The sequence below is a fragment of the Vigna angularis genome, chromosome 3 (assembly GCF_016808095.1).
Source record: "Vigna angularis cultivar LongXiaoDou No.4 chromosome 3, ASM1680809v1, whole genome shotgun sequence".
Classification (NCBI taxonomy): Eukaryota; Viridiplantae; Streptophyta; class Magnoliopsida; order Fabales; family Fabaceae; genus Vigna; species Vigna angularis.
In genome coordinates this window covers 39,987,271-39,994,969 of record NC_068972.1, presented here as the reverse complement: position 1 = coordinate 39,994,969, position 7,699 = coordinate 39,987,271, and positions in this window count along the sequence as shown.

Genomic DNA, 7,699 nt, shown 5'->3' with positions numbered 1-7,699 from the left:
ACATAATTGTTTCAAATTTCATAGGAAAAAAAATAAAAAATAGAATTATAAATAGTCAACAACCCAAATACAAATGGAATTACATAGTACCCTCGTGCAGCATGAAACCTTTTTTCTCATTTTATAATATATTAATAAAATACAAGTTCCAAATATGAATTAATATTCTTCTAATAATAGATATGCTAAAGACTAAACTAAACTATTGAAACAATCATATATTGAAATATCATGAAAATGGTTACATTACATCTATTATTAATCAATAGTATATATATAATTTATGAGAATTAATTAAAGATGCATTAATTTCCTTGCATAATTATTTTTGCTTTCTTTTGAATAAAAATCAGCACCATATAAAACTCAATTAAGTGCTTTTGGATGCAATGTGGCTCCACAAACAGGCCTCCATTGTTGAAAAGTGTTCAAAGTTAAAGAAAGCAAAAAGAAAAAAGCAGTGTACAAAGTATTTTTAAGTGTAACTACCAATACCTTAAAAACTTAGCTTAACATATATATGCAAAAAAAAAAACGACTTGTAACTACCTATGTCGACCATTAAATTAATAATAAGAAAATCATTATTTATAACTAAATATATTTTTGGTCACCTAAAAATTTTACATATAAATTCACTCATTAATTTTTATATATAGTCTTTATAAGAAAACTTTCATCGAGTTTTCTGTGGGTAAATCTTTTTTAAACTTCAACAGTTCATATTATTCATAAGGTAGACATTCCCCTTTCACACCTCGAAACACTGACTTTTTCTATTGAGGATGTTTATTCGTATGATTAATTTAAATCCAAAAAATATCACTCACAGTCAGAACTTTAGCTATTAAAATAATTACATAAATAATAATACCAATAAATTTGTAATAATATAATATAATAACTTCAAAATAAATAATCAAGTAATAGTTTTAAAAATAATTGTTAAAATTTATCATTATTTTAGTATATTTGTCTTCTGTTTTTGTTAATAACAACAACTACATTATTATGAATTGATTAATATGGCATATTGATAAAGTTTTATATCTGAAAATGGTTGGAAATTAAAACTAGATAATGAGGAAACGATATTATGAAACAGACTTTTTTTTACATTGAATATTTTTAAAATTTTACATCAAATAACAGTCTGATTTGGATATATGGATAATATAAATTTATGTTAAATAAAATATTTGACGTAAATTTACCATGAATTTAATAAGAACTTACATAAATTTTAAATCAATTTAGACATAAGATTAACGCATATAATATTATTTTAGAAAATATATTTTGGAATTTAAAAGGTTATTCTATTAATTTTTAGAATTATGTTATGATATTGACGTAACGTCCTAGATTATATAGAAATATATAATATAGAAGGTCCACATCTTAATACAAGAGAACAATTAGAGTAAACTGTAAATAAAGTTGTTAAGCTTTCAGTCATCTCAAATTGAGTTATAATTTAAAACTTAAACATAATTGAGTATTTCAAAATGATAGGAATAATTAGGAAATCATAAACAACTAAGCTACTGCATCATCTTCCTCCAAAGTCTGCTCCAAAGACACCTCATCCACCTCTGCTCACATCCAAGTGGATGATCATTGCAAAAGAAAAGCATACCCAAGCAAAACACAAACACATAAGCAAGGGTGAGCTAGATATACAAAAATCATATTATAACAATCACACACAACATGCAAGTTTAATTCAAAGTTAATGAACCATACAACACCACTTATTACACTTTGCACTTGACTCGTCCGGACTTAGAATGATTGTCGAGCTATGGCGGGTCATGCACTCGTGGTGGCTTCTATTGCTTTGCAAACCCATTGCCAATGGGTTTCAACCTACCACGCTCACGAGGTTAGTCCGTTATCACTCACCTTGGGCCATACTGGAAGCACCCAAGACTAGGACCTCCCGTACTCCTCACCACATGGATCAATCCTCTCTACTTGCGAATGAAAGACCATTGGAGCGTCAGGATAACCCCCAATACTGAGCTACCATGCAAATCATTCTAAAACACACCAAGGGAACCACCATGAATCCTTTCCTTGAGGAGCATGGAATTACGTCCAATGACATAGGACACCACCATGTAACCTCCCTTGAGATCCATGGAATTACGTCCAATACTGATACTTTTCACTTTAACACCAACATGATAATGCATACATAAGCCCTTAAAGCAACTGGAACAATTAATTAAAATAAAATACTAGAATAAATAGAGATATAGGCCGAACAGAAAACATCAACACATAATGAGCAAGACCGAACACCCTGTGAATGGTGGAGACCGAACGGTATCTCACTTCCCAAAGGACAGAACCGAACGGTCCATAAAAGGTAAGACTGAAGAAGTGGTCGAACACTATTTAGGACTGACCACTAAGAGAGACCGAATGCTACTACGACCGAACGCTACTTAAGAGACCGAGTGCTACTAAGATCGAGCGCTACCAAGACCGAACGCTACTTAAGACCAAGCACTACCAAGACCGAACGCTACCTAAGAGACCGAACGCTACCTAAGACCGAGCACTATCAAGACCGAACACTACCTAAAATACCGAATGCTACCTAAGACCGAGCACCATCAAGACCTAACGCTACCTAAGAGACCGAACGCTACCTAAGACCAAGCACCATCAAGACCGAACGCTACCTAAGAGACCGAACGCTACCTAAGATACCGAACGCTACCTAAGACTGAGCACCATCAAGACCGAACGCTACCTAAGACCGAGCACCATCAAGATCGAACGGTCAACAGCGCATGGCCGAACGGTTATCTGTTCACGTTCAGCGAAACTACATAATTCTACAGAATTATGAACAACACCTAACATAACCATTTCTAACCATTTTTACTAACTTCTAACACCCTTAATTCTTGTTTTATACTTAATTAAACTTATCTAAATGATTCTAAACATTCCTACTACTATTCTAACGTTATTAAAAGCCAATTTCAACTCTGAAACACCAATTTTCCCCAACATAGGGACCCAAAATCCAATCTCACTGCTTTACACCTATTTTGATCAATTTAGTGACTCAAACAAGTCACAATACACTAGTTAAGACTGTCCCAACAGCCAAATTGCGCTTTAGACCCCAAATGCCCAAAATTCCTACCTCACTTCCCCCAATTTGCCCTAAAACACTATAATTTCACTTAACTTTCCATTTCATTCAAGCTATAACAGATTTATCACTCCAAACACTTCCAACGCACCCAATTACAGCAGCTAAATTCAACCAATTCAGTTTACAGACCTCACGCTACAGTTTCATACATCACACGCATCAACATGTATGACCCAACTTACTTTAGAGCTTAAACAAACAAACCAAACAGCACACCCATTAAAGAATTTAACATACATACAATTGGTGCAAGCAAATTGAAAACAATATCTAGCTCCCCTTACCTTAGGGTTTCACAGCTAAGCTCACAACTTGATTCAACAGTGCCTGACTCAGTAAGAACTCAACCAAACCCGGTCCGAATGAAGGAAGTAATCGGTTCAAAATAGAGTCATCTATGTTGTGGACGCTTGGGCACCTCCTAAACGGACATGCACTGAGTCAGTGAGTGTGAAGGTTAGAGAGAAGGTAGAGAAACTTGGAGTTTTGAGTTCTAGAGAGAGGTTGGTGTTTATGCTAATGAACCACATTTTCCAGGTTCTCACAATTGACATATTTAAATTGGTTAAAATTCTTTATTATGACATAGTAAGGTTATGTTTTGTTGTTCGTTCAGCATAGACAAGTACTTAGTGAAGTTTTTCTTTTTTTGTTGTCAGTTCATGTGATTTTTCTTCTTTAACGATTAATGATGATGAACATATGCCTAATTGGACTTTGGATGACACTAAAGTGTTTTCTCAAAAAACTATAAAAAAATTTACTCTTTTAGTATGAAATGTATGGTTATATGAGGTTTCACTAATTAAAATTATGGTTCTTTGTAAATTGTTGTATGGTCGTTTCACTACAAAAAAAAAGTGTATAGATAACACTTTTGTTTTACCTGTTGATTTGGAGGTTAAAAAAAAGGAATGATATTGTGCTATGTTTTCTATGTGTGGTAATAATATTGAATCTTTCTCTCATTTGTTATTTCATTGTTCTATTGCTATACGGTTTTGGAATGATTGAAGGATGTTTTTCTTCTTTGGATTTTGTTGTTCAGTTTTTGAAGTCTCTTTATAGTCCTTTTTGCTTAAAATGATAAATTGATTGTCTTTACTAAATTATTTAGATTATTTGGAGGATGAGAAATTATAGTAGATTTCAAAATCCAATTGTGTTTCCTTATGATATTTTCTAAACTGAGGAGCTAGTGCGTATGGTTGGGAATAAATCTAAGAACATATGAGTAATAATGTCTATAATCTTTTAGACTGAAATTTTTAATTATTCAAACTATGGAGAGTAAGGTGGTTTCATTTATGGACTATGATAAGTTTCATCCGCTAACTGACTTAAGGTGAATATTGATGGTGTAGTTAGGGATTGGTATGCTTTGTTTTATGTGCTAGTACTTTAAAGGAAGCCATAATGAATATGTGGATAGTTTTTCGAGAGTACAAACTTCTATTTATGATGAGTTTATGAGAGTCATTTATGCTTTGGAGTATGCTTGAAGGGAGGACTTTTAGAGGCTTTGGTTGGAAAATGATTATTCTTGAGCTCGTCGTGGTTTTTTGAATCAATGAGTAGTTCTTTGGAGTATTAGGAGAGATGACGTCGGTACTTGCATTTTTTTATATATATACACTTCAAAGTTTTTCATGTATTTCATGAAGAAAATCATTATGTTGATAAATTATTTAATTTATCTTTTAATAATGTTTTGACAATAAACTATATGTCACTATTTTATTGATCCGTATATTTAAAACAGATCAATCACAAACTACCATATAGGTTGTTGTAAAAAGTAAAAAGGATGTCACAAAAATTTGTTAAAAAGATATTTCCCTTACTCAATATAATTTATACAAGAACTAACATCCAAAACAAATTTTATTTTAAAATACGATTTTTTAATTTCGATATTTGTAAAAATGACAAAAAACTACACATGTTTAGTATTGAACTTGAATTACTTTTTTATTGGACATCACAAAAAAAATTTTACTTTAAGATACTAATTTCTCAACTGGAACTATTTTGATATTGAGTATACTATATAATTTACTTTTTAAATACTAGGTTTTAATTAACATTTTAAAAATCGAATAAAAATTATGTAAAAGATACTAAGACTTTTCAACGTGTGTTATTGAGTTATTTTAGTAATGGACATGTGACCTTGTTGGTAGTATTATTGCTCTCTGACAACTTGTTTTGTTTGACGTGAAAGTTTAACTTTGTGCTTATTTTGTTCTACATGAATCAATACCAAAGGCAGAGACTTTCTTAAGATAATTTTGTTGTTGTTGATATTTACTGAAAATTATAAAATAAAATATCATCAAATGAAATGTGAAGTATAACAAGTATTTTGTAATTTTTAATAAATTTTAGTGAACAAAATAAAAAAATATAATAAAGATGAGGAAAAAGTCACATGGCTTCTTAAGTATCGACCCCACTTGTTCCTGTGACAATGTTGAAACAGCTTCTTCAGTCATATATATATATATATATATATATATATATATATATATATATATATATATATATATATATATATATATATATATATATATATATATATATATATATATATATATATATATATATATGACCTGTTCAAAACAATTATCATAAAAGTAAACACAATTTTTTTAAACAAACTACATGTAAAAATGTTTTCATAGGTTAATTTATATATAAGATCATTTTAATTTATAAAGGAATTAATAAAGTTATTTAAAGAGATTATGGTCCTATCGATAAACATATATTTTTTGTACGTTTGTTTTTTTAATCTTTATTAGAAGATAAAATCAAAAGAAAATTTAAACTGTTTTACATTTGAAAAATCAAGTACATTTTTATATACGATTATTTTCAATTGTTAATCCAAATATATTCGTCATATTGTTCTGTAAAATGTTAGAGATTACTTATTTAATTAAAAATTTAATTAGTTATTTATAATTTATAATTGATCTGTTTTAGGGCTTTAATACCTAAAGAAAAGAAATGAAAAAAAATAGATAATAAGAATCTTTCTAAGCTTATGTGAGAAACAATATATAAATAAGTTGCATAATTAATTTAATTGATTATGTTATTAAAATAGAATGTAGTTTTAGGTTTCTATATATATTGAGACTCCGTAATTTATTCTATATATTTTTAATATTATAATATTAATAATTAAAAGTAATAAATAACATTATCAATAATAACCATTTTCATCCATTTCTTTACATCAAACATTTTACCCTCTCTCTTCTCAATTAAAATTTACATCTATATTGTTTCCTTATTTATTGTTGTTATTATAATTATAAAATTATATATGAATAATTTTTATAATTTTATTGTAAATAAATTTTATTTATTTTGTATAAATTAAAAAGTGGTTAAATTTAAAACAGTCAAATTAAAAAACAATTAAAATTTTAAAAAACAATCACTTAAACCATAAAATTAGTAAAATAATCATTTTAATTAAAAAAATAGATTTTAAAAAGTAAAATTAGAAAACAAATGTAGACACAAAATAAATAAATCTTCTTTATATATAATTTATATATAGGTATTGATAAAAAAAAACATAATTAAATTGATAAAAAAAACATAATTTAATGCAAGGACTTAAATCCACTTATTATTATAGGATAAAAGGTGAAAATAATTGAGTTAATCATGTATAGAAAACAACACACTTAGTATTCTGTACCACTCAAAAAAGAATAAAATTTCTTTTTTTTTCTTCTTTTTTTACTCTCATCATGTATCTATGTTCGTCTCCATTTATCTGCATAGAAACAAAATTTTGTTTAAATTTTTGTTTCTATGCCAAGTAAAAAAATAATTAAATCAATTATATCTATGTGGATTGCAAACTTAATATATACATATAAAAGGAGGACAAAATTTATGTATATCACTATAAAAAAATTCCTAAATGATGATTATTTTAGTAATTAAAAAGTATTAATAATTATAGTGACCTTATCAATTTATAAATTTAAAACTATAAATGATAAAAATAATTTATATTATGAATTAAAAATTATAATTCATTTATAAATTAGTCTTTAAATTAATCGTTAATATTAATTATCAATATTTTGACTACCAATTAAATTAGTCTAAATTGGTTCATTGATAGTCAAAATCTTGATAATTAATATTAATAATTAATTTAGAGAACAATTCACAAATCAATTAAATATTATATTTATAATAACTATTTTATTTACAAATAATTTTTAGTTTATAAATTCGTATCTAAATTAACCATTACAGTAACTAATTAATTTTGTGTCACTAAAATTGGTTTTTATTTATGAATTTTATTTTATTACATGATATCTTTTAAAAGTTTTTTTTACTATAAATCATTAGAATTGACATATAAAATAAATTTTATATAAATTTTATATGATGATTGATTAATTAATAGGAAAAAAATGTAAAATTTGTGTATTATTTATATCTATGTCAATTTCAAAACCATCTCAAAAAATTTATTTAAAC